Below are 27,878 nucleotides of genomic sequence, written 5' to 3'. Positions count from 1 at the left end.
GACTACTGGCAATTAAGTAAAAAACCATGCTCTCGAAAACAGAGCAAAGTTATATGCGAGATGATTGAACCGATTTTGAAAAGCACAATAGAAACCCGTTGTTTGAGACTTTTACTCAGTATTAATGTTTTCGACACAATATGCACCTGGCTCTTGCAACGAGGAATCAGCATTTCCAAGAATAGTTTTATAGTCTTTATACGAGATACTGATATGCACATACCACAGGCGCTGCGAAACTGTTTTGATTGCTGCCTGGCGAAAGAAAAGCAGCAACAGCAAATTTCATAATAGGTCTTTAAATAAATATCGATATTGGCAAATCAACTATTGGAGTCAAAATTCCCATGAGCTACTGCGAAGTCGTGGTGTGTTTTCTGCACAAGGGATGGCAAAAAGAGATGGTTCGCCTCTTTGAGCTATTTAGTCTAAGCAATAAGCAACTGTCCAGTATAGCTTCGACCGTCGCATTCGCAATTCACCCAAGCTTGTGAACGATTATAACAAGCCAAAAGCCCTTACTTAAAGCAGCGAAAATGTGAGCAAAAAAATGGGCATACCAGCGCTAGTGCTGTTTACTCACCTGAGAGTTTAGCCCTTCTCGTTAAAGAAAGTTCAGGACTCATCGCAAATTTCTTTTTCCTTTCAGCACTGCAGGAACATTCGGACCTGTGTGAGTATTTTTTTACTTATTCGTGAATCACATAGCAGCGATTATTTTTTTTATTGTAGGTTTGTAGGTTGTAATATTTCAGCGATTAGGAGTTCTCTTACGACAAGCTAACAGGCAAATGTCGGCTGCAAGGGAAGCGACATTTTTAAGACAAAAGTTTTATTAGGTGCAATTCTGCCCAAATGAGAAACCATTTCGTTCAGATTACGAAAGTCGCGCGTTGGAACATGTCACCAGGATTTTTATTCTTCTAGGCTCCAAATTTATGAGAAAATGTCTGGGATAAAGGAAGTATATAGCTGCTTTTTCAGACGATAATATTCGATTAAGGTTATGAGACCTCCGTGATTATCTCAAAAAGCTTTTGTGGTGGACAGTGCGAGCATGCCACTCATATTGTAACGCTGCTCCTAGATTCTAAGCTACACGTAGTCCTTTATGTCGTTTGAAAGCTTTTGTCACTTAAACTCATCTCCGTTAACTGGCGCACATACATCGGCGATGAATGACAGTCATAGAAATAGATGCGAGGTGATAACATCGACTGCCACTGAAATATGGCCTTGCGTGCTTAGAACTAATTCATTGATGGGCGTCAGATTTGGCGTGTTGGACCAGTAACGCCGTTCTTGTCATGTAGGATGTAGTAAGGAGAATTTCGCACCAGCACAACTACGTGCAAATATGAAAGCTCGTTCGCCCATGGACGCTGGCTGCCTAGAAACTTTCGTCCTGACCTATAACCGCCAAGTCGCAGCATTGGCAGTATTAGCGGTAGCAAGTTCTTGCAGTGCGTCGTGGTACCAATAAACTGCTTGATATGACAGGAAGCGGCCGTCACAGTGACGATGGATGGCTGCATAGAATGGCTGCAAAAGGCGGGAAGAGGGAGGGCTGGTGGGGCTGCTCTGCAAGAAGACCGAATTCCGTTTCTATATACACGCTTGCGCTAAAAAGAGATAATCACCAACCCATATTTTTTACGAAACAGTCATAACAGCCGAGTGGATGTTTACACTGCAGATTCAAACACACGCGCCTGCTTACATAATGGTTGCAAGTTCCCGAATGAACCGTCAGTATTGGAATGGCGCCCTAAATGAAGCCATGTACTTTATGTCTGTTCTACGAGTTGGGGTTTCGAAGTTCAAGCAATATGAGCAGTTGTTGCAGACGAAAGTTCTAAAATAGGAGATGCACCCTTCGAGTTCGTCCTTCCAAACAGCGTAGAGCGTATTGGACAGCGAGGATGAACATCGTCGAGGACGACCGGTACTGTACTTTCAGAAGAGCGACTTGGAGGGCTAGTTAGTTCTTTGGCAGGGTTAGAGAACAGCGCAGGGACGAGACACAAGAAACATTCAAATACACATACGAGCGCTCACTATCGAGTGATGTTTATGTCGAAGCACAGAGAATATGTAGCTTAGAGAAAAGAGGGGTACATCGGTAACAGGGTTGCTCCGTCACAGGAATACAGCGATTAGTCACGTCGTTGAGTGAAACATCTGTTTGTTTTCGAAAGAAGCGGCGATAAAAGGGAGGCGGGGGTGTAGTGGCCCGTGATGCAAACAATATATAAACACTAATGGGAAAATAAAAAAATGAAACCAGCGCCCAAAAGAGGCTGTAATTTATAAAAATGGAAAGCTCGGAGGTGTAGACCGCCATAAAAGCATTAAAAATGATGGAGTTATAGGGGCATAAAAAAATGCTAAAACCGATAAAACAGGAATGCTGTGAGGTGTAGACGATTTCAAGAGAAAAAAACATTACAGACCGTCTCATAATAAAAGTGGGCCAAAGGCCCAAGAACAAGAGTTAATCGATAAAAAAAAACAATCGTGCGAACAGTGAAACACCAGGTAACCGGCCACAATACATGCCCAGCTGTGCTTAGGAACTCTAGTTCTTTCACAGGAAGGCAGCTGGAAGGTCTACTAACACAGTGGTCCTTGGTAGAACGCATTTTGATGGCTTCAATTATCTCTCTAGAGGTACCGTCTCGCCCTTTACCGATAATCACAAATTATCGAATATTGGAGTACAGTTTTTCCCGTTACATTTTTTCCCGTCTTTGGACCAGATCCTCGGTGAGAGAAATGTTGTCAACATTGTTGTCATATTCTTGCAGCCTGATATTTATGCGCCTTCCCGTTTAACCATTCTGTTGCTTCCCATGGGACAAAGATACTGAATAGAGGACACCGGCAGCACAAGAAACGTGGGGATTTTGTGCGTTTACCCACAGCCACTGCTGAGTTGTTGGTTATTGACTTTCCTGCAAACTCAGGCGAGCTTATTGTGTGCGGAAAAAAGCACGTCAACGCCTGCCCCTTTGCGAACTTTCTATAAACCGTGACTGATATGGTGCAGATAGGGTAATACGACAACTTTTTTGCGGTCGCTCTCTTTAGGAGTAGATGAAAGCTTTTTGTTAATGCTGCCCGCCAACGATACCAGGAGTGGTAAATGATAGCCAGCGGCAAGAAGCCGCCCTACCTACTTTTGAAAACTGTCGTGAAGCCGATGTTCACAGGTTTCTGGAAGGGCATTACGAAAGCTCAGGTTCAGGGAGGAGGGGAAGCGAGCGCGGCTTCGGCCGCTTATCTGTTTTTTCAGCCAGCGTCCGCTTCGGCGGGCGCGGCTGTTGCTACGACGCGCGTCTTTTCTTTTTTCTGTTTCCTCTTATCTTTTAACTTTCGTCTCTCTGCACGTGGCAGCGCTAGTGGCTCGGCTGAGCCAGTAGGCAGGCCCGCGCAATTTCCTTTCATCCTTCTCTTAGTCGCAACAACAACAATAACACAGGTTAATAACGCCTCGTTTCTGTAACTTTGAGTGGGTGGTTTCATATGAAAGGAACGGTTTTTTATCTGTGATATCATAGGGCCAGCTGGCATGCGCGGAGGAAAAATGAAGCGTCAAGAGAAGGAATCTCATGTGCTTATCTTCCGAGAACAGAGAGGTTAATACGGGAGGATGGAAACAATGGTCAAAGATGGATTGTACTTCGGGAGGTGCAATTTTGAAATCATCGTCGCTGCATTTTAAAAGGACGAAATAGTGCTGTAGAAATCGAAAGATTTTAACAAAACACGTAACACTGATTCTTTTGTAAAGCGCTATGGCATAGCGGGCGAGAAACAGTTCTCTAAGAACAGGCACTGTACGTGAACTCATGAACACACCTTTCATCTGGATATAAGTTTGTTCCCGGCGACAAAGGCTGAATTTATAAAAAAGCCCAGAAATCGCATAAGTTCACCGATAGACTTTTTTTGGTCTTATAAACTAACAACGCTATGGTTGTGGATAGCTTCCTCAATACAATTCATTCAATCCTGATGCGGAAAAGAGTAATGCGAATCATTCATGTCGATAGCGAATCCTTTAGGTTGACTGTTATTATACGTGCTTAAAAATGTGATGATTTGCTCCGAACTGTCCACAACAAAAGGATCATCAACTGTTGAAAGTTTCAGTTTGTCCTTAATGAAGGTGCCGAGTATCTTGCTCAGAAATAATGTCCCTAAACGTGTAGCCTGGTCTGTGGGTCTTTGCAGAGAACACATTTCCTGTTAATCGACTTGACGACGGTAAGGTACGCGATAGCGTGTCAAGTTTGGCGGTCTAATATAGGCGCACTGCATCACTTTTTTCCTTTGATAGGTTGACAGAATCCATTCTGTCGAAAACAGACTCTAGGGCGAAGAGGGTTCTGGAGTAGCATTCGCCGGTTGTAAGCATAAGAAAGATCCCTTCTTAGTCACAAGGGACCAACAAAAGTCCGTGGCTCGGAAGAAAGGCGACGGATCGACGTACTGGAAGCCTCCTAGAGGGTGGTTTGCGCTTGACCACGATGTCCACGCCCTCGGAACTGCACCTGTCCTTGTCGGAGTTCAATCACAAGGCTCAGAAGTTCCACTGTTTCACTCAGAAATTCCCTGTTTGTGGAAATGGGCGGTGGACAGTAGACTCTTAAAAGCTTGATGGAGGAACCTTAATTAGGGTGGCGTTATCGTATCGGTTCATTAGTTAACATTACTGTGTAGTTAATAAACCACTATGTTGTATAGCCTTTTGCAGGTACGCATGAAGGTTACCAAAAGTCCAGGAAAGCCAGTAGTTATTCAAGCAGTGGAAATCAGTAATGGAGGTAAGAATGAGTGTAATTTTTAACTTTTTAACCTTCACATAAAAAAGCAAGGTTACTGCTTTAAATATTCATATTCTACAAATTTGCGCCAAATGTATATTCTCAGGAGTCCCTTCTTCTCACTGCTTACAAGCTTATTGTATACATCAAAACATCCCATTAGCTGCGTACATGACTTCCAAACATTTGATATCCCGCAACTGAGCGATAGCATCTTTTATAGGAGGGCGGATTAAAGACCCAAACCTGTACTTTACATTTTATTTTTTGTTCTTTTCGATGGAAATGCGGGCTGAAGTCAGAATTTCTAAATACGCTGCAATAGGCACGTTACTGGTGATGTAATCATTTCGCACGAATGCCTCCATCGTAGTTCATTGAGATGAATACAGCAAATTCTTCATTCTCACGCGTTGGTCGCAATGCTAGTAAAAATGCATGGGCTCTTCCTTCTGCTCTGCTTAACTTTATCCCAAGAATTTTTTTGCGAGGCCACTTCCATAAAAAAAAAACGATTTTTGTATACAACCAAAGCGAACAATATGACTAAAAGAATTGCAAACTTGAAGAGCCAATAAGAAAACAATTCCACCTTTCATGAATCTGTATAGCAGCCCTGCCATCTCTTGGGGAAGGGTCTTCATTCCAAGAGCGGGCAAGCGTAGCTGAGGGCGGCGGAAAGTTAGGTGAGCGGATGAGAGTAGGAAGTGGCGGAGAAAACGTGACCGCAGCTGGCGCAGAATTTAGGCGATATGGAGGATAGGCATTGTACCCGTCGGCTATTAAGGGTAAAGGAGTGGATTCCAAGAGGCGGCAAGCGTAGCAGAGGGTGCCAGAAGGTTATTTGGGCGAATGAGAATAAGAACTTTCCGGGAATACTGTGGTCGCAACTGGCAAAGAAAAGGGTTAATTGGAGAGTCATGGGAAATGCCTCTGCTCTGCAGTGGTCGTAGTCAGGCTGGTGATGGTGAAAGAGAGGCCTTAGTCCTGCGGTGGGTGTAGCGGCGCTGAAAATGATTACTACTAAACAATTCTTGAGTTTTTGAATTATACAACTTTGGATAAATAATGGGCTGTTGCAGCTTTCGGTAAAACTTTTTCCAGGAAAATATTATGTTTTCATAATCTGTAACCAGCTTTAATTATACTGAATTGTGCGTTTTTATCGCGAATATTTTCAAAACTTTTCCCGCCTCAACCGCTAGCTCGTTTGCAGTGAAACTACCCACCGAGCTTCCGTATTATGGTAACTTCGGTATCGTAGCAAGTTTTACCACGGTACTTACTTAGTTGAGCCATCCATGGTGTGAAAACGTAATCGTCTGCGTAGAGATGGTTGAACCAAAACCCGCAAACGCAGTTTTTTCGCTGAAAGGCGACAGTGGCGCCATCTGTTCCCTGCAGTGTAAAGCGCCACGACAAGGCGCCGAGGTGAGCGTTGCAAACAATATCATTTGAATGGTAAAGACTCGTTAAATCAGTTAAAATGTTGGAAGCGCTGCAGCTGAAACGGACGCAAATGCTGGAACAGCATATTCAAAGGGTCCGCGCATATTGCAACGCTCGCCTCGGCGCCTTGTAAGAAAGCGGACCATTGTTTGAAATGCTTGAAACAATTGATTGACGTTTCGACCGTGGTGCGGCCTTCGTCATAATGTCTCAGTCGAAAGGGATGGCACAATGTATGTAAGTAAAAACAATGCACAGGATAATGGACTCAAAAAAAAAATCAATGAACAAAGCATGAGGCACATGGCTACAAAACGATAAATGAATCACAGTGTGAATCACAAGACGATAAACGAATCACAATACACAACAGCTACTTTGCGAAATCTATTCTATCTTCTGTGTTAGCTACATACAATGAACAAGGATGGGCATGATTATGTGCTTTGCTTTTAATCAGTCCTAAGATGACAAGTCACCATCTTGAACAGCGAAAATGAAGAAGCGAGAAGTTACACTTGATCAACGAAACACACGGAGGCGATGAACAGCATAATCAGGAGAAAGAATATCTATTACTAAATCCAGAAAAGAAACTGCTGGTGGAATAGATTACACTGACCTAAAAGCGAAATACTTGGGCATCAAGAGGGTATGCAACTCAATTTTCCTGTGCTTTCATTTAAACCGGAAGACACTGTATTGAACTTATAGACAAGGTAAGACTCCCTAATTTCCCGCTCATGATTAGTTTTAAAGCCTGATTCCATAATGGTAGCAGAAATCTCATTAAATGAGTGGCCGGTGAGTTGGAGATGCCTTGATAGTGGTAAGTTCAGTAAGGCTTCAACTTGGCTCTGTGGTTGTTGAAGCGTAATCTAAAGGGGGTTTCAATCTGACCTATATACTGCAAATTACATACGGTACACTGCAGCTGGTAGATGACATTTTCAGTATCGCAGTTGAAATCACCCCGAATGCTTAAACGAAAGAGTGAACCAGTGCTATTCACGCTATGAGATGTGGTCATGTCTAGACATACTTTACAGCGACTCTTGTTTCATGGATGCCAGCCTACGGGTCCGGTGGAATTGGTCTTTGATGATGTTAGTATATCGCGTAGGTTTTTTGATCTTCTGTAAACTACTTTGGGTGGCTGACTAAGCAGAATTACCCTCCACAACTGATAGATGACGCCATAAAGCGTGCTGATGCACTACTCCGAACGAGTCTACTTACCAAAGATAAACCAACAGTTAACACTTTTATACAAACCTTGTCTTGACCCATTCTGCATCTGCTCCAAAAATTTCGACAACCCTAAATAAGCACTATAACATTCTTAAGCAAGGTGATCTCCTGAAGAACATATCTTTAGAGCCACCCAAAGAACCGCCGGTGCGATAACGCATGCAGTATATTCTAAATTAATCAACGATACAAAATAAAGAAATTAATTAAAATCTCCGGATCAATTAATTAATTGAAATCCACGAGCCCCTCATTCCCCGTCCTTTATATATATATATATATAATCCCTTTGGCCAAGGAATGGAAGAATGCAACTGCGTGCGGCAACTTGCTGTATTCTTTAACGATCATTATGTAAATCTCTCCTCAAAACAGATGACTTTCCTTCTGAAGCAGAGGCCACGGAAAAGAGTAAAAGAAAAAAAAAACCGCCAGCGCCTGCGGGACCCAGAAGCCTTGAAAGTCCAGGTAAATTCGTGATCCTTCCCTACCCAATTACCGCAACTATGGTCAAGTGTATTATACATCTGCGTTGCATGTGGGTGGGGCGGAATTCTTTTCCCCGTGCCGCCAATTACTCACCGGTGGTGTTACGCGCACAAGCTATCTCCTGCCTCGGTTCTCGTGTACTCAGGAATGAAATGATTGGTCAATGGGCACTTGACATATCCTTACGTAGACAAAGTACTTTGTCCTACGGTACTATGTGGCTCTAATTGTCATTGCACCTTAAAAATTCATAACAACTGCCACTCACTGCACCGCTTTTACTTTTATTACTTGGGAAACACTTTAAAGTCATTACAAAATATCACTACAAATGTGCCAGTCAAGTGCAAAAACAGGTTTTCTTAGTGTGTCATCAACGTTCATACCGTTGTTCAGATCTAGGACTTTCGTGGTGTTCTGGGCCTGAGCATTGCACTCCATGAAAGATGACAATGCGCGCTCTGAACCGTGTTCCTATACTTGAAAAATATTAACGAAATGAAAAATTTGAACTCTAACTTTTACCTTTATAGCGCCCGGCGACGCTATAAAGCGCCGGCGCTGAGATCGGCGTTCCCGCGATAGAGGAAAATAAAGATGGACAGCGCGTGCTCGGAGCGCACGCCCGGCACGGGCTGTTTGGAACTGGAAGCCTGCCACGCTGGTCATCTTGCTCTGGTGCTCCGCTGCGACCCCGCAAATCCTCAACAGTGGTGACCCGGCGAAACGTGCCTTATATCCCAGCGGCATCCTAGCATGGCGTACTGGCAGGACCCAAGTGTCGACCCGCCGCTCCCAGCGTTCCAGCCTGCAGGCGTTGGCGGGTGGTTCGCCCAACTGGAAGCTTCGATGTACGTGAACGGTATTACCATCCAGGCATCTAAACACGCAGTCCTTTGCGACATCCTCCCGCCCGACCTCCTGCGTCGGCTCACCTACTCTGCCTTGGGCTGCCGGCCTTACGATGAGCTGCGTGCGGCCGTCTTGGCTGACTTCGGCGCCTACTATGTTCCGCCGCCGCTCTACGACGCAGCGGACCCGTTTTCGCCGCCGCCAGCCTCTGGACCTGCACCGGCCTCGCTCGCGCCCACGCAGCCTTCATCAGAACCCGGCCCGCCTCAGTAGCCCCGCGCCGCCTCGCTGCCACTCCAGTCCAGCGTCTCCGGCCCGGCTTCTTTAGCACTGACCGCACCAGACTCTGCCGCATCGCTTCCGACAGCACATCCTGCTACTCCGGACACGCTAGCAGCACTGTGCGACGACTCCACGGCCCCAAGTCCGCAGTCATTCCATCAGCAGCTCGTTGAGGTGCCTGGCCCACCGCGGTTTGCCACGTCAGCGAACTTAGCGACAGATGCGCCTCGCGCCACCATGTTCAGAGCCTCCGGCCATACCGCCTTCCATAAGGACGATACAGCGTCTTCGGCACAGCCCGGTGAGCAACTTCTCTAATCTGCAATAGTGCCGCCGTCAGTCGAGCTCTTCCTCGACGAGTGTCCCACTCCGCCAACTTCTGTACCCTACTGCGTAGCATCGCTGCCAACCGAACGCTCACCTGCCGCCTCATCGCTCATTCCGCTAAAGCCGTCAGTCACTAACCTGAACGATCGTGATAAGGGCGAAGTGAGATTGCTGGCACCGCAGCATGTGTCAGATACCAGCCCCACTACCCAGGCGGCCACACCACCTGCCCAAGAGGCCCCACCCCAAGCCCTCAGTACTGTCAACCGCTTTTCGGAGTCTGACCCTGGCAGCTCGACACTGTCGCAGCAAGCGTCTGCTTTGGTGCCTGACTTGAGCAACATTCAGCAACGAATAGTAGAGCTACCCACACCGAGTAGTGCAGCAACTGTTCATCCACCAGCTGTGTTTGTTGCTGTCAGCCAGCCGTCTGATGTAGCAGTCTCAGCTCCACGGCTTGTCACTGCCACAACCTTCTTGCAGCCACCCACAGCCGACCATGCACACACGCGCATCAGCACTGGCCAGTTGCTCCGGACTGCCACTCCCGCTTCACCCAAGCACCTGGCATTGAGCACAGCAACTTCTTCCGGCATCGTCACAGCTGTCACCGTTATGTTGACGGTCACACCACAGCTGCTGTCAGTCCATGGAGCCGTTTCGGCCGCTCCTGTGCTTGTGACCGCGTCCACGGCGCGTCATATCCCCATGGACATCAGCCGCAAGGATCCAACACCGATGACACTTCTCTCCGCGGGCAGCACTATAGTCGGTGACGGCCCGACCATGGCCTCCCCTGCCCCCACGTCCATTGTCAGCTCGGCACCCTGCATCATTCGCCCATTGCGGAGCAGCCAGGCTCGTCCACCTGAGCTCGTGCACTTCACCCGACGGCTCTTCCCGGCCCCAGACATGAACATAGCGGGACCTTGTAGCGACCCCGTGGGGACACTGCTCCTCTAGCTGCCTGCTTGCCTGTCGTAGCTACTCCATCTCTGCCCCGTGGGCGCGTGCATTTCGACGTTCCGTCTAGGCGGGGGGCCCTATAGCGCCCGGCGACGCTATAAAGAGCAGGCGCTGAGATCGGCGTTACAGCGCGCGCTAGAAGAAAATAAAGATAGACAGCGCGTGCTCGGAGCGCACGCCCGGCACGGGCTGTTTGGAACTGGAAGCCTGCCACGCTGGTCATCTTGCTCTGGTGCTCAGCTGCGACCCCGGAAATCCTCAACACCGTCCTACAAAAAAGTACTAATATTTTGATGCTCGGTGCCCAATGCGTTGCAGAGATATTAAGGAAGTTCACGCAGTAAGTTTGCCTGACAAGCTGGAAAATGTATTTCTGTCTTCAATCATGCCAACTTCCCAAGGAATCGATATGTATAATTGTTACCATTGGTTGGCTGAGAAATATGACGATCAATGCCACGAAACTTGAAGAGCAAATTAGTTTTTGACAGAAGGAGGCCGATGTGCTACTATATTAACACGATACTCGCAGGGAATTCAGGAGAGCAGCAAGAATGTTGTGAAAACAAAATGAATTATTGTCACTCTGCGTATATTATCCGCATAGTGGCAAATAAAGACTTTCATTTCATTTCATTTCATCATTTGTGGGTACTATCGCGTGCCCGCAAAAACACGGCTGCGCCTCAGGTTAAGGCTGAATAAAAACATTCAAAAGGGTAATGGATGTTCGCCACACATCTTTCCGCTGATAGAGTAATACCTTTTTTCCGGCGTCTATGACGCGATATAAGCAACGTTTTATGCGGGCATGATAGGATCAATTTTAATGCTTGTTCTAAAGCATCTTCAGTGTATTTCTATGCCACAATACGCATGTGAGTTATCCTAAGGCCATAACAATAAATACCTATCCAGGAGGGCGAGCAAGACGCGGCGAAAGGCACAATTCCATTATATTTCAATTCAAACCATCTCTTTTATTTGCCAGAACTCTTTCATGTTCCAAAATCATTTTCACAAATAAATTGTGTTCTAGGGGTACACCGACTTTCTCTTCTTTTATTTCGGTGTAATGTTTCTCGCTGTATTATCTACTGGTGGCCGATTAGTTTGTGCTGTCATTTTTCCCATCGCTGTAATGACCACAGTTGATGCTTGTCAAAGGATTTTTTCTTAGTTTTCACTGAATAAAACGATGGGATCAATGCCGTATACTTTGTACAGTTGTAAATGGTAAAACACCAGTTTCCAAGAGAAGTAGTTCATGCGTGTCCCGTCATGTGTTGCTTGCTCTGCGTGTTCTCACCCCCTATTTCGTGTTGTGCCCCATCTATGCATGTTTTATCAACAGCAGGATTTACAGCAGGCAAAACTCCTGAATTACAGCGCTCCAACGGCGGATGACTGCACACGTTGTAAAATTTAAAACACAGCATATCACGATGTTGATGATGCAACGTCGGCTCTCGTCAGAACAAAGGATTCTAAAGAAAAACATCGCCAATATCAGTCATGAAGCGATAAATCGTGGAAAATTCTTACGGAGCATTGTCGTGGCCGGCACAGTACAGCGTACCACAGGCGGGGGGCGCAAAGAAAGGCATGGCATTAGGCACAAAATGCAGGGGCTTCTATAGTACAGGTGATTATTAGCCAAGTTGTTGAGCAACAAACATATATAACCAGCCCTCAGGACAACACTTCACTGATTGCGAGTTTGATTCAACCCGCAAACATATATAACCAGCCCTCAGGACAACACTTCATTGATTGCGAGTTTGATTCAACCCGAACATCAGCAGCCATGCATTCATTGTGAAACTATACGATAGAAGACGCACATTTCATGGTTATATATTTGCAAAGTTAGTTCTGCAAGTTAGGCGGACATTTTTCAGTCGTCATATTACAGAAAATTATCGTTTATTATCCGGATCGGTTTTTTGTAATCAATTGCTGCTTTCCTTGGGATGATACACGATTGTTTTTCTATGTGGACAAAAGTGCGCTTATAATTTATCGCGATAATTTTTGCTCCTCCGAACATTATATATGCAGATAATTAACTCAAAGAAGGTCATATTTAGAGCTCTTTTTATGAAAATATTTCTTTCCACAATAAAAAAAATAAAGAATGGGTTTTAAACGAGGGAACCATGCGAAGAAACACAACAGCAATTTCTCTGCCTAAATGTCGGTTGTTTCGCTTGGTTCGCTTGGTTGACAAGAGGACGTTAATAATGTGTTTCTCAAGTTGACGGCAGCAATGGAACTGCCGCAAAACAGCAGCACTAGCTAGAACATGACATTTTTGTCGAGGTTTATGCATGATAATGCCTCAATGTCCTTACACTGAGTGAAGTAACACACTGATGTAGCAACTGCCGGAGGCAGGCAATTACAGTGAACTGAGCAACGCTAACATACTACATATAGCAGGAGGTTGAGCCGCCTGGTCTTCAGCTCCATGTACCGCAGCGAAACAATTAATCAAAGACATGACAGTGCTACCTAATTCAAAGAGTCTGCCATACTGCCGTAATTTGGTAATTTTCTCCTTTCTCTGAACGTATCTTCAGCTTAATAGTCACCTAGCTTTGGCGTGTTGTTATAGATATTTACTTTTCCTGATTTTTCCGGAAGCTGGATTTTAGAAATTGAAGTCGGTGTGCTTTTATCCTCTTTCTAAAGTAAAATGCAAGCACCCAGGCTTCAGGCATACCGAAATGCAATCGAGAGGATCTACAGAGACAACAGAGCGATTAATGTCTTAATGAACTGAAGTGTTAAATTGCCAGTAAAACAAGTTTTCAGGCAGAAAGATTAGATGCCTGTTCGTCTTTTAACTCTGTGTTCAGCAAAACTTAAAGGTATTTAAACAGATTGTTACGCCCAGTGATTTATTAAGACCGGGACGGAGGATTGAAAACAGCTGGGTCCGCATGCCGAGCACGAGACGCCACCAACCTCGTTCTCCTCATCTTCGGCTTATCCAGTAACGCCTACCACGCAGAATGGGTATCGCCTTTTCATGGGCGTCACACTTCCCCCTACGCAGCCGAAGCCCGCAGGGCGAGTTAAAAAGCGCCGCGCGAATGGTAGGGCTTCAGCCGAGCAACGTGATTGACTTCGGTTCGCGCTGAACGACGGCCGCTTGCCGTGAGACGAGCTATGCGGTAATCGAGCTCGCTAATTTGGTGAATAATTTTTCCACCCAAAATGTCAATAATGACATAGGGTCCATCGTAGTGGCACAGCAGCTTCTCAGACAATCCTCGCTTTCTGATAGTCCGCCGCAACAAGACCAAATCACCAGGGCTGTAAGTGACGTGATGGCGGTGGGCATCCTAGCGGGCGTTGGACCGATCTTGAGAGGCGAGAACACGAAGGCGAGAAAGGCACCGGGCTTCTTCGGCGAGGCAGAGTGTCTCAGCGATAGAGGGATCTTCATGAAGTTTGTCAGAAAATGGTAGTATGGTGTCCAGGGAGTAGCGTGGGGGGCGAGCATAGAGTAAAAAGAAGGGGCTGTAGCCAGTAGTCTCATGGCACGCGATATTGAACGCATACGTGATGAACGGCAGGACGTTGCCCCAGTTCTTGTGCCTTGAATCAACTTACATTGACAGCATGTTAGTGATCGCTAAGTGAGCCCATTCGTTTAGAGATGGTAAGGCGAGGAATGGCGAAAATGCGATTCGCAGGAACGGAGAAGCTGCTCCACGACGTCAGCGGTGAACTGCCGACCACGGTCACTGATGATAACTTTTGGAGGTCCATGGTGCAGAACTGTGAATAATAGCAGAAAAGAGGACACATGATACGCTGTAGCCGAGGGTAGAGCTGCCGTTTCACAATACCGGGTAAGGTAATGGACACAAACCACTGTCCAGCGCTTCCCATGATAGGATTTTGGAAACGGGCCCAGGAGATCTATGCCCACTTGCTCAAACCGTGCTGCAGATGGTGCCACACGGTGAGGCTGACCAGATGCAAGGCTAGTAGGTCGCTTGAATCGTTGACATTGAGTGCAGCTGGCGACGTACCGCTCAGTCGCGGCCCGCATTTTCGGCCAATAGAAGCGTGCCTGGCTACGGTGCAGCGTCCGTGCCGAACCAAGATGTCCAGATGTAGGGTGATCGCGCATGGCCTGCAAGACAGAGAGGTACAAGCTCTTCGGAGCTACCAGTAGGAAGCGGTGGCCAGTAGAGGAATAGTTTTTCTTCCGTAAAAGACCATCTCGCACACAAAAGTGGCTGACGTTGGAAGGGTCGTCATCTTCCACAAGGAGAGACTGTAGGGTTAAATCTTTCTGCGGTTCCGCTTTGAACGTTGCGACATCAGGGAAAGCAGGTGACACTGGCGCGTCACAGTGGTCGAAAGTATCGATGTTAGACTCCGACTCAAGAAGGGCTAGCCTGGAATGACAGTCCGCGTCAGCGTGACGGCGACCACTCTTCTAGACGACTGTGTAGTCGAACTCTTGTAGCCGGAGAGCCCACCGTGCAAGGCGTCCGCACGGGTCACGAAGGTTAACGAGCCAGCAGAGGGTATGATGGTCGGTGACGATGGTGAACGGGCGTTCGTACAGATAGGGACGGAAGCGCTGCGTGGCGAAGACAACGGCTAGCATTCTTGCTCGGTGACTGTATAATTGCGCTCCGGCTTGCTGAGCGAGCGACTCGCATACGCAACAACGTGCTCTTTGTTGTCGCATCGCTGGACGAGAACAGCGCCGAGGCCAACACCGCTGGCGTCGGTGTAAATCTCTGTGGGAGCGAAGGGATCGAAGTGGCGAAGTACAGGGTAAGACGTCAAAAGGAATTTTAGTTGGCGGAAGGCGGAGTCGCACTCAAGTGTCTACTCGAAAGCCACATCTTTCTGAAGGAGAACTGTCAGACGGTAAGCTACGTCCGCAAAGCGATCAATAAAGCGGCGAAATTAAGAGCATAAGCCCAAGAAACTCTGCAGCTCTTTAACAGACCTTGGTGGCTTGAACGACTGGACAGCTGCAGTCTTGGCTGGATCACGTCTGACGCCGTCTTCATCAACGAGGTGTCCAAGCACTAACACCTGAAGCGCACCAAAGCGGCCCCTTTTAGAGTTAAACACAAGGCCATCTTGCCTCATACAGTCCAGGACGAGAGCTAAACAGTCGTAGTGCTCACTGAACGTCTTTCCGAAAATGACAACGTCGTCCAGGTAGCACATGCATTTTTCCCATTTCAAAACCGCGGGGTATAGTGTCCATAAATCTCTCGAAGGTGGCGGGCGCATTGTAAAGGCCGAATGGCATCACATTAAACTCATAAAGGCCAGCAGGCGTAATAAAAGCTGTTTTTTCTTTGTCCGCGGGATGCATAGGGATTTGCCAATACCCCGACCGAAGATCAATTGAAGAGAAGTAGGACACTGAAAAAAACGTAGTCTATGGCATTGTCGATTCGAGGTAGGAGTTATACGTCTTTTCTCGTGACGGCATTCAGACGACGTTAATCCGCGCAACAACACCATGATACACCCTTCTTCCGAACAAGAATTACTGGAGCAGCCCAGGGACTTGAGGACTCTTGTATAACGCCTTTGGTTAGCATCGCTTGCACTTGTTCTTTGATAACCTTGCGTTCAGACGGTGGCACTCGGTAGGGCTTTTGGCGGATCGAATGTGAGGTACCAGTGTCAACCCTGTGCAGAGATCGAGACGAGGGGATGGAAGACGGGGCGCCGGGCTGTGAAAAGTCAAACACAGTGGAATATCGCAGGAGGATGGCCAACAGTGCACGGCGCTAACGCGTGGAAAGCCAGCTGTCGATCAATCAGAGCAACTGCGACTCGCCGTAAAACTGCGGTGCTGCTGCGCCCAAGGCGTCGGTAAGCAAGGCAACGGATACCGGCGTGCCTTGGCTGCATGACGCAAGCTTCAGGCCTTCAGGCAAAACTACAGATTCCGTCAAACTGTTCACTGTCCAAAGTTCAGTTCTTCCGTTCATGACAGAAACCATGCCATGAGGAACCAAGATGTTCTTCTTCATGCAGTTCAAGTGGTCCGGTTGCACAGTCGCATGAAACACGTCGAAAGCGGTATCCTGCACGAAACCGGTACGCACACAGCCGAAGACGGAGACATGACAGTATCTCGGGCAACACAGAATATTCTCTCTCCACTGCACGAGCCTTCGAGAAGGTCAATGGTGGAACATTTGCCGACGTAGAACTCACATGTGTGACAGTCCACGTTAACGCCACACATCTGCAAAAAGTCGAAGCCAGGAATAACGTCGTGCGTCGACCGGGTGAGCACCACTAATTGCGTGCTGAAGTCTTCACCACCCAAGGAAACCTTAACACTACACACTCCAACGGTTCACCACTCACACCACAAAACTGGACATTTGTGTCCCATTGAAACAAAACTTTTCGTCCGACGAGACACTTAAACGTAGCACTCAACCGAAACAGTGGCACCAATATCCACTAAAGCAATCACAGGTACACCATCGACTAGTACATGAACTTTTTTCTGTAACGTAACTGCAGGCAGGGGTATCACTGCCGGCGGCAGACTTCCAGCGACCTCAGCCCCATCGGTCACGCCGACTGGTTTTCCGGCGAAGGCGAGGAGAAGCGGCATCGAGGTGATGGAGATCGACGGGTTCGGAAACCTGGAGGTGGCGTCACAGTTTTATCCGATGCCGACTAATGATTCCGCATTTTTGCAGGCCATGAGTTGCCGGAATCAGGCGGGTATGACGGGTATCGAGAAGGACCGATTTGGTAATCCGGACGCCGAGGATAGGTCGAAGAGCCGTAACGGGATGGTTGTCGGCGGGAACAAAATTGGGAGATGTGTCCGGGTTGACCACAGCGGTAACACACGACAGAGCTACCGGGAGCAGACTGCGCCGGCAAGTAGTCACCATACGAAGGACTGGGCCGAAAGTTCTCGTCGTATGTGGCCGGCGTAGGCTGGTAAAAGCCGGACCGGCGCTCCAGTGGCGATCGTGGTGTGTTGTTCGGCCGCAGAGCTCGGGGTACCCGGTGATCCTCAAAGTCCGCTTAACGTCGGTTGGCGGAGTAGGACGCGTGAGATACACAGGAGGGAGCTCTGATGAATTTCGAGTGAGTTCCAGCGACCTGGTTGACTCTTCGCGAACGATCTTGCGGATTGTGATGCGACGCATTTTCAATGTCTCGAACGTCCGGCAGTGCTTGATGACGTCAGACACGGACTCGACACTTTACTTTCCGATAAGAAAATTGTAAACGCCTAAAATTGTAGACGCCTAAGCAAATGGCCAACTTTGTCCTCCTCTGTAATGGCAGGAGAGACGATCTTGTATAGCTTCACGATTTCCTCAATATACCTTGTGCATGTTTCACCGGGAAGCTGGGCCCTTTGCACAAGTGTGTGTTCAGCCCGCTTCTTTTTCGCGACTGAATCATCGAAGCACTTATTCAGCTCCTCTACAAACCGGTCCCAAGAAGTGGGGAGTCCTCGTGGTTGTCAAATCACGTTAGAGCCGTGTCGGTTAGTGAAAACACGACGTTGACGAGCCGGGTAGAGGATATCCACTTGTAGCGACTCACCCATAGGTAGTGGGTGAGCCATTAATCGACGTCGTCGCTAGATGAGCCCGCGAACGACCGTGGCTCCCGGTAATGCTGCCACGAAGTGGTGGGCACAGACCTCGAAGCGTCGCCGTCCAGGGACATCATAGGCACAGAAAGCGGCAGACCAACAATGCGACGACTGCGGCGAATGTGAATCTGGGGATCCGTCTTCGTAGGAACCTGTATACCCGGCATCTTCCACCAATGATGTACGCCCAATGTTTTATTAAGACCCGGACGGAAGATTGAAAACAGCTGGGTTCGTTTGCCGAGCACGAGACGCCACCAACCTTTTTCTCCTCATCTTCGGCTTATCCAGCAACGCCGACCGCGCAGAATGGGTATCGCCTTTTCATGGGCGTCACAATATTTCAGAAGTCGGTGACGATAGGGTGAGTTATATCGGGTATAGTAGGGCATAAAAGGGCGGGAAGCTTAGCCTGCAATCCTCTGCTAAGGCGAGGGGCGAAATTGAGTGGGTGGAAAATACCCACAAGTTGTGAAGGAACGTCAGCGCGCTGTGAATCTAAAAAGAACGGTGGATAGCACAGGCTCCTGCAGCTGCAAAAACTGCTAGGAAGAAAGTGAGAGCTGGCTCGACCAAACAAGAGCAGGCGAGGGCAGCGACGTGTTCGGTGTCCAAAAGACTCGCCAACACAGGTCTCCAGCTGCTATCGCTTATTCGCTCAAGGACAAGCTGGGCCTATTGCTGCACTATGTGTCACGCTTAAACGGGCTACTCAATAAAATATATGTAATATTTTATTAGAGTTACGCTTGTCCTGGGCTTAAAACGTTAGTGCTTGAGTATAAAATACAAAATAATCGTAGACTTTTCACAGTTAGGTTTTTGTATACACGTGAGGGTGACCGAAAAGTTAATGAGGTTCATGTTTTCTCCCTAGCAATTCTCATATAGCATTCATCCAACGGACATAGAGTGCTGGCAAAGGCTTTCAGGAGATATGGCATTTTTTAGTGTAATTTGTGCCAATATCTGCGGCTAAACTGTCACAAAAGAACTTTATGCATGCCTCCCTTGTATCTGCTATTTCATTCGGATGATATAATATATTCGCGCCATGTGTCATCCTGCTGCAGTTCTGAAATATGAATCCGCGGATCGCACGCTTACGACCACCACTAAAATCAAATTGGGCTATAAAGAGCAGGACTTTGAGAAGGAAGGGAAATAACACGGGAAAACGTTTGCTAATCGATATTTGTTTTCTTCCTAAGGTCAGTGCAGGCGCGTTGTAGTGGGGATAAATTTTGTGGGCACTGACGTTTTTCCTTATACGTTACCCGCAGTGCATGATTTTTGTCAAGGTGCTATTGTGGGCGTTAGATTGGAGTTTTTCGCATCAGCTCGTCACCACCGCACTGCCACTACTAGCATGTCTGGACGGGAGACATGAAAGTTCAGATAGGCATGCAGACTGTCTGACACTCATTAGCCCGCTCCCAACTACGGTAGACATCAGACCGAAAGTTCCGTCAACCAAAATGGAATAGAAGACTGTTTGAAGGCTTTGACACGAAAAGTCAGTTTGAGTTTACTGTTTTTGTGGAGTGAAATTACGACACTACATATGTTTTCCAACTTTTCTCTTTAAGTGTGAAAGCGCTCTTGCAGCACGGAAGAGAACACTTTGTTACTTGTTCTGAGTGGGCGAGCGAGTGAGTAGGTGAGTGAGGGAGTCGGTGAGTGAAGGAGTCGGTGAGTAAGTAAATTGGTATTGAAGAGTTTCGTGGGCTCAGTCCAGGAGTCCGGAGGCTTCTGGAGATCTGACTTTGAGAAGGAGCGCTTCCTGGTCGTCGAGGCGAGCGCTGATCATCTTCAACTCACACAGCTCCAGGGCCGCATTACGCAGCTTTGCTGGTTTGATTTTTTGAGGGATGTCTATGTGATATATGTTAGGGTTGGGGTGTCGCAGCACCATGGACATTTTTCTTCGTAAAGTACTGAATGTAGGCAATGTAAATAGTGTAGGTTGGGATAGGTGTTTGCATGAAGACGTCGTAAGAGGCAGCAATCTTCAGAGGTGAGGTAGGGATGAGGGAGAGGGTAAAAGCCTCCATTAAGACGTTGGGTTTTGAGCAGGGTGGCGAAGTGGGAGGATAGGGAATGTAGGGCAGAAGGCGATGGCCCCGCTCGGTGAGTATAATCTTGAGACAAGACGTCCGCTTTGAAGTTGCCGTCACGGTCCTCTAGGCCGGGGACCCAAGTAATTTCCAAGGGTGGAAGAGCGGGCTAGTTGGTAGTTCTTCTTGAGGAAAAACACAGCGCACTCCTAACACACGGACAAAGAAAGGCAAGACGATCGTCTTGCCTTTCTTTGTCCGTGTCTTAGGAGTGCGCTGTGTTTTTCCTCAAGACCCAAGTAACGATGGGATCCTGATAGGGTGTCTCAGGAAGCGCAGCGCCTGTCGTGGGACACGGACGCTTGTATAAGCTGAGGTAAAGATTACCATGCACATACCTGAGAGGATTCAACAATACAAATTCACACTGTAATTTCATTTCTGAATGAGAGCTTTATATCTGAATTGCCATTTGACAAGTAACAGTGAGGCATTCAGCGTAAATGATGTCACCTGCGCGCGCTAGCAGGTCTTGACTGGCAATGTAATCTGGGACGGCATGAAGGGGAAACTATCGCGGCATGCGCCACACCACAATCTTCAAGGGGTGAATGTATTAGCGTGTAGTGTGTTGCTATAGAGCAGAGCTGTTGTGTCTCTTGCGCCTGATATATTTTAGTGTGTGCTTTTACAAAGATCTTTTCCGCGTGACCCTTGCGAGTACTGCGCTCTTTTTAATTTCTTTGTTTTTCCGCAAAAAAGCTGTTTGCTATGGACGTCCCGCCTGATGTATAGAATTTACAGCCTTTCAAATACCGGGTGTTTTTTTTACAAGGTCCAAAATTTTTAAAAAAAGGTAAAATGCTTTAAATTTATTTTAGCACTGGGGCTATACTGGAGGCTACGACGGGCGCCAGGAAAGAGGAAAACTGCTTTAATTAGTTCGCTGATTAACTAAATACGTTAATTAACTTTTCTAATTTTTGTTTTAGGGTATATGTTGTGTTCGCAGAATTGGAGATCGTCCTCTAAACAGTCCAACCGAGAAAAAACAATTTCAATTAAAAATTTTTCACGCACGTTACGAGGCTCGAAAAATTCACCCTGGTAGGCATCTTCACACCGTAATGCAGCGGCTGGAGCGCCTCTGACGTAGTTCACTCCGCCCTGCGCTTTGCGTCACGCGTCCCGGACTGGCGGCCTGCTATCGCTGCTTATCTCGCTTCGCTCCGCGGCCTCACGGAATGCCGCGCTGGAACAAAAACGCATTGACACAAAGTGCAGGGCGGAGCGAGCTACGTCACAGGCGCTCGCAGACGCTGTGTTACAGTGTCAAGCTGCCTACCAGGGTGACTTTTTCTCGCTTCGTTACGCACGCAAAAAAATTTTTCATGAAAATCTTCTTTCTTGGCTGGACTGTTTGGAAGACGATCTCCAATTCTGCTAATACAACATATCCCCTAAAATAAAATTATAAAAGTTAATTAACGTATTCAGTTAATCAGCGAACTAATTAAAGTAGTTTGCCTCTTACCTGGTGTCCGCCGTAGCCCTCAGTATAGCCCCAGGATTAAAATAAATCTAAAGGTATTTACCTTTCTTTAAAAATTCTGGACCTTCTAAAAAAAACACCCGATAGGGAAACACGACAACGATTCCACGCCAGGGTTCGGACAAGTAATTCTGAGGAAAGTAGCACACCTGGTATCCAGGGGACTTATCATGCATTCAGGCTACAACTTCTTCAGTTCGTCACACAAATAGGACTCCTTTTGTTACTTCCTAAACTTGATAAAGTGTTCCCAGAAGGTTAGTTTACAGCAGATACCCGGCCATGCATATCGTTAATAAAAAAAAAATAGGAAAACTCATGCTCCGCCGCAAGAGGGTGCCGCGATAGCATTGTTGTGTTGCTTCCTCAGGCGCTCTTCACACGCAAACGGACACTGACAAACCAAACAAGAACTACAGGTTTTATACTGCTCGCACTTGTAAACCACGTGTTGTAGCGCGGCATTTATCAAATCGCGGTAGTTTTCCAGCGGCCGCCGCATACCAGCGCCGCTACGTGATTGCTGTCCGCGCGGTATATCTTTCCGCTTATCGTGATGCACCATCACTGTCCGCGACGTCTTGAAAGTTTCCACAGGCAAGCAGAATGTCTGACACTCCTTAGTAAACTGTGATAGAAGCACAGGTGGCCTGACGGCGCTGCCGCGCTTAGGCGGGAGCGTGGCCACTTACTGTGTCTGGAAGTGAGCGCCGCCGCTAGGTGCAGCACGTGTTGCACGGCTATCCTCTGCACCGATTCTGCGTGCTTTCCTATGAAGCCCGCTTTCGAACACCCCAAACTAAGTTTATATACACCTTGATATTCATTTAATAACTTAATTCTGAGCAGGTATAAGCTCAAATAATGCTTACTGTCCAAATACTAACATTTCCGACCAGAGATAGGAGTCAGCTGCTCGTGCACACGACGCGCTGTGCTTGCCTCTTCGGCCCCTTGCATCGGGCAAAGGAGCGGGCACCGCAGCTGCATATAGCGATTTGTTGCTTCGTCTCGCAAATTAAAGCCTATAACAATCCCTGACCGAGTGACCGTCATCTAATAGTGCAGGATAACGACGATGTGCAGGCCCGTCTCATACATTCCCTTTGACTGCGACTACCGAGAAGTGCTTTAATCCACTTGAATTTTTTGTGCATTTGGCCATTGCAAGGAAATGCATAATTATGTCTTAATATGGGCAAGAATCTTGTTGAACGTTGCTGCAACAGCGGCTGCGTGACTTGCAAGGAGCAGGCATTACTCTTTAGTGCTCCCAGAAACAGAACTTATTTGGAACAGCAGCGAAAGCCTATACTCCGTACCGACCATGTTCTGGTGATTACAGTTGCGAAAATCATTTAGACAGCGGTTAGGTCAGCCGAAGGAGTTTTTCGAAAGCATGCAATAAAGACCGACGCGTACAACATCACCATCGAAGAAATTTTATTCCCATCGCTTTCCATGCGCTCAGCACAAAGTGGATTTAACAGTGCATCTTCTTGATTGCTGCCTTTCAATAGATATGGGACCATTCAACAAATGAACAGATCTGCCAGCACCAAATTGCGCCGTTAAATCCACTTTGTGCTGATCGCATTGTATGCGCTCAGCACAAAGTGGATTTAGCAGCACATTTTCTTTCAATAAATATGGGACCATTCGACAAACGAACAGATATGTCAGCATCAAATCGCGCAATTCGAGAAAGCTCTCGAAACTCTCAGCTGAAGCGGCAAATGTGAAAGTCGATCTTGTTTAAAACAGCCGACCCTCAAATGATTGAATCAGGACATACCTCTCGCGGTTTCTACAAGGCTTAAAGTTTGCAGAAGCGTGTGGTAACTCGAAACCGAACAACCGAACAGCTGCGGGCAACATTAAGGAAATCTAGGGAACCGAGGGCGTGTGGGCGCTGATAAATAATATTTCCTAAGTTTGCCACGCTGTATTCGTATTCTAGCTTCTAGCTTTTTCGTTTCTGAAGTTTAGGTTCGAGCATTCTAACAATGGATGCCAGTTTACTTAAGCCATATCAGTGACCTCCTTATAGTGTTATAGTGACCTGCTTATAACCAAAAAACAACACACAGTTTCCGCTGGTTATTTTACCGTGCATAATATTCAGGATTTCATAAATATGCTATTCAGTTCGTGAAGTGACGCGAGACACGTGACATCTGGAGCAAAGCACAAGTGGAACATGTTGGCAGCCGTGTAGCCTTTTATTTGGTGCTCTCGCAAAACTCGACTGCATGTCAAAGTGCTCACTTAATTGCTCGCAATCATTAACCGTGTTTCTCCTAAACTAAAACGTAATTGTGCGACGTCAATGATGTTAAAGATCCCCAGTTGGTAGACATTATTTCTTAGTCCTCCACTACGGCACCTCTTCCTTAATTCCTTTCTTCTTTCACTCTCACCTTCATCTCTTCCCTTACGGCGGGGCTTGGGTATCCATCGAGATGTGAGGCAATTACTGCGCCATTTCCTTTCGTCAAGATCCAATTTTCAGTCAAGTTTACCTATGCGCTAAGAAGGCAGCTGGTAGTAATCCCTATTAAGCAGTTACTTACGTGGTCTCGAGTCTAACTATAGCCCAGAATATAGGCAGAGATATAAAGGAACGTCCCTCGAACCAAGAGAAGTTTCAGGAACGCGAATGTCACATATCCATCGAATCGTGCCAGGCACGCCTATCGAAGCGCAAGCAAAACGAGCGGCAAAGAATGCCGCGCCGTGTGTAATATTCGTACTAACTGGCCTGCGCCTCGCGCCGCCTTCGGATCCCCTCTATGGTTTCTACCGTGCTGCCAACCGCAAGACACATAAGACCAGAAGTTACGACAACAAAAAGTGGTAGTGAAACAGAGGTGTCGCCATACCAGAAGTGGCGTCAGGTGAACCGAAAGTGAAACCGAAAATGAGGCGGCGTGGTTAAGAACGGCGCGCCTGACTTTCCATATTCTCGCCCAAATGCGAGGCCTCTTGCGTTCGAATCTCTGTGAGATGTACGAGGGGGTACCCAAAAGAAACCGGACTTATTTTTTTTAACTTATTTGTTCGCATTTTAAGCACAGACCTTTAATCTCCTTCAAAGTATTCCCCACTTGCAATGATACGCTTGTCGAATCTTTCATTCCATTTTTCAAAACATTGTTTAAATTCATCTTTTGGGTGCTTGACAGTGCCTCCGTCGTTTTTTTCTTCACCTCAGCAACATCAGCGAAACGCTTTCCATTCACCTGTCTTTTCATTATACGAAACAAAGAAAGTAGCTCGTGGCAAGGTCGGGTGTGTATGAGGGTTGAGGAACAGAGGTCATGCCATTTTTGGTCCGAATTTGTCGTAGAGACAGGGCTGTGTGAGCAGGGGCATTGCCATGGTGGAAAAACCAGTCACCCGTCTGCCACAAATCAGGCCGCTTCCACCGAACACTGTTGCCCAATCTTTTCAAAACATCCAAGTAGAAAGCCTGGCTAAGTGTCTGACCCTGCGGAACAAATTCTGAATGGACGACTCCTCTCACGTCGAAAAAGCAAATCAGCATTGTTTTGAGGTTTGGATTCACCTGACGAGCTTTCTTGAGGCGAGGTGAATTTGAAGTTTTCCATTGGCATGATTGTTGCTTTGATTCAGGATTCGATTCAGGAACACCTGAGTTGTCCCCATAGCATCGTCCTTGTACGTCTTTCTTAATATTTCAAGAGTTTCCATTCTACTTTTTCCGAGCAAAAATCAGAATTCAACCGGCGCACGCTGTTCACGAAAATCAGCCATTGCAAAAACGACGTTCACACAAAACAGTCGTCACTCTAGAACTCTGCCTAAACTAGTCTGACCTCCTTCAACGACGGCACTCGGCTTACTGACTCTGGAATGTTCGTTCTAAGCGCTCCTAGTGGAGAAACGCGGTACCACAGAAGCTTTGCCGACCAAAAAATTTAGTCCGGTTTCTTTTGGGTACCCCCTCGTAGAAGACAAGTGAGAGCACCCAGGCGTCCTCTAGAGTGCTTCTGTACTAAGAAATCACACTAGTGCCCGCAGTTCATACTGCGAAGGCCCGCTCCGAACAGGCCGTCTCCCTGAAACCACAAAGGACCGTGCGTTCGGGATGCAGGTTCCGCACTAAAAATTAAACGAGGACGATGTACACTTTACATTTATTGTAGGAGCAGCGGCGTACATCAGTTTCCAGGGAGCTTCCTGCGGCTGCCGCTTGCCGGCACAACTGCACACCGTGCCGACATGCACTTTGCTACTTCGTGTGAGCGCCAGCTCATCCCCGCCGACGGAGATCCTTCGCCGGAGGGCGAGCAACCCGAACTTTGAGTCCGAGCAACCCGAGCCGCCCGTGGGAGGAGAGAGTGATGTGAGGAGAGGATGAGGAGGACGAGCGCTTGCGCGGCGCGTAAACAACAGACTCAGGTGTTGGACACGAAAGAAGCAACACGGCCTCTTGTTAACCCAGTGATCCTTTGTAACGGAAAGACGAATAAACGTCTTTTGAATTGTTCGTTTATCCTAACAATTCAGAAGTGGGATACAGTCAACGTTCGCCCGAACTTACGAAGTTAACCGGCAAGCCCCACCATGCCTGTCACCCGCACCGGAGCATCTTCAACGGATATGGCAAACGAAGATGGCGGACGACCGAGCAACGATGGCGGGAACGACGACGCCGACGACTCAAGTGAAGGCGGATCCGACAACGTGGTGACAAGTGGAAGCTTACCTCCGATACCTCAGTCAACGATCAACGTGGCGGAAATCCTGCAGGCCAGCGTTCAGGCAGCAGTGAGAGAAGCCGTCAACGGAATTGCTTTGCTTCAGACGCAGCAAGCAGCGGCCACACCCATCATCGGCGCGGGAGAGACAGCTCGGTTAGTGCCATCGTTTGATCCAGTGTCATCCAGCTCTCCGACAGTCGACGCTTGGATAAGACGTGTGGACGACTTGGCACAAGTCTACCATTGGTCCGACCGGCTGACATCTGGAAACGCACTCTCGAGGTTGGAAGGGCCAGCAAAGACATGGTATGACTCCCTCTCTTCCGTCAACAAAACATGGCCGGAATGGAAAGAAGAAATTAAGCGCGCCTTCCCCACGACAGCGGGATTCCAACGACTCCATCGGGAAATGCAGGAGCGACGGCAAAAGCGCGGTGAGCCCATCGAGTGTTATTACTACGACAAGCTCTCGAAAGCTCGCCGTTGCAACCTCACAGATGAAGCTTGCATTGAATACCTCATCACGGGGCTATACGATGACGACGTGATTAGAGCAGTGAGCGTGCGCACGTACGAGTCGCCGGAAGACCTTCTTCACTGCCTGAAACGCCTCGAAGAAAGATTGGGAAACACTGCCTCCAAAAGTTCAAAATCAAGTGGTCCCCCGAACTACTCTCGTTTCCCCGCATATGCCAACGCCCATGGCAACAAAAGCGAAGCAATGGCGTCGGCCTTGAACACTACCGACCACAAGAACCTTTCTCCGAAGGCGAGGAGGAAGCCGCCATGGAATGAAAGAGGAGAGCCCCTCTGCTTCAACTGCAGCGAGTACGGTCACGTGTCCCTCAATTGCCCGGCCCCACAGCGAAAGGCGAGATGCAACGCTTGCGGACGAGTGGGCCACGGAGAAAAAGACTGCAGGGCAAAAACGGAGAGAGGAGCGCGCGTCGCTCAGAACGCGTTGGGCTTTGACCTCCGAGCCGCTGAAGAGGCGAACGAAAAGTACTTTATGATGGCGAAAGCGAACGGCTGCGACATACGAGCATACGTCGATCTCGGTAGCCAATGCGTAACTCTGCGGAAGGAGGATGCCAACCGAATCGGAGTCGCTTACACGAAGTTGACAAAGCCGTTCACTATCGGGGGCTACGGGTCCCGACATGTGACACCGTGTGGGGAAACGAACATCACCCTCACGGTCGACCAAGCTACAGCGGACGTTCCCGTGCTGGTCGTGCCGGACGCGTCACAGTCCATACCCCTACTTGTGGGCCAACCTTTCACCGAGCAACCACACATCACGATTGTGAGGCGAAGAACACAGTGCGGATTTTTGAGGAGCACAGGAACGAGGACAATAGAGACGACACGCTTCAGTCCATTGAAATTCCAGAGCTCCCAGAACGACCTGTGTGCCTGTGGGCGAAGGAAACAACGGTTGTGCCCCCAAAATACGTG

General features: G+C 47.8%; 1 long non-coding RNA gene across 1 annotated transcript in view; it reads left to right on the top strand.

Annotated features, from left to right (window-relative positions):
- Positions 1-4,753: 4,753 nt before the first annotated feature.
- LOC149333892 (uncharacterized) overlaps positions 4,754-27,878 on the top strand; it is a 58,719-nt gene continuing 35,594 nt past the window's right edge. Inside the window, exons 1-2 of the long non-coding RNA XR_016285340.1 lie at positions 4,754-4,829; positions 7,905-7,997. This is a non-coding gene — a long non-coding RNA (uncharacterized LOC149333892). The remainder of the gene's footprint in view (positions 4,830-7,904; positions 7,998-27,878) is intronic.

This window comes from Amblyomma mixtum, chromosome 8 (assembly GCF_055824585.1).
Source record: "Amblyomma mixtum isolate Tamu chromosome 8, ASM5582458v1, whole genome shotgun sequence".
Classification (NCBI taxonomy): Eukaryota; Metazoa; Arthropoda; class Arachnida; order Ixodida; family Ixodidae; genus Amblyomma; species Amblyomma mixtum.
Note: the sequence above shows the minus strand (reverse complement) of the source record. Positions and strands in the feature narration are given on the sequence as shown.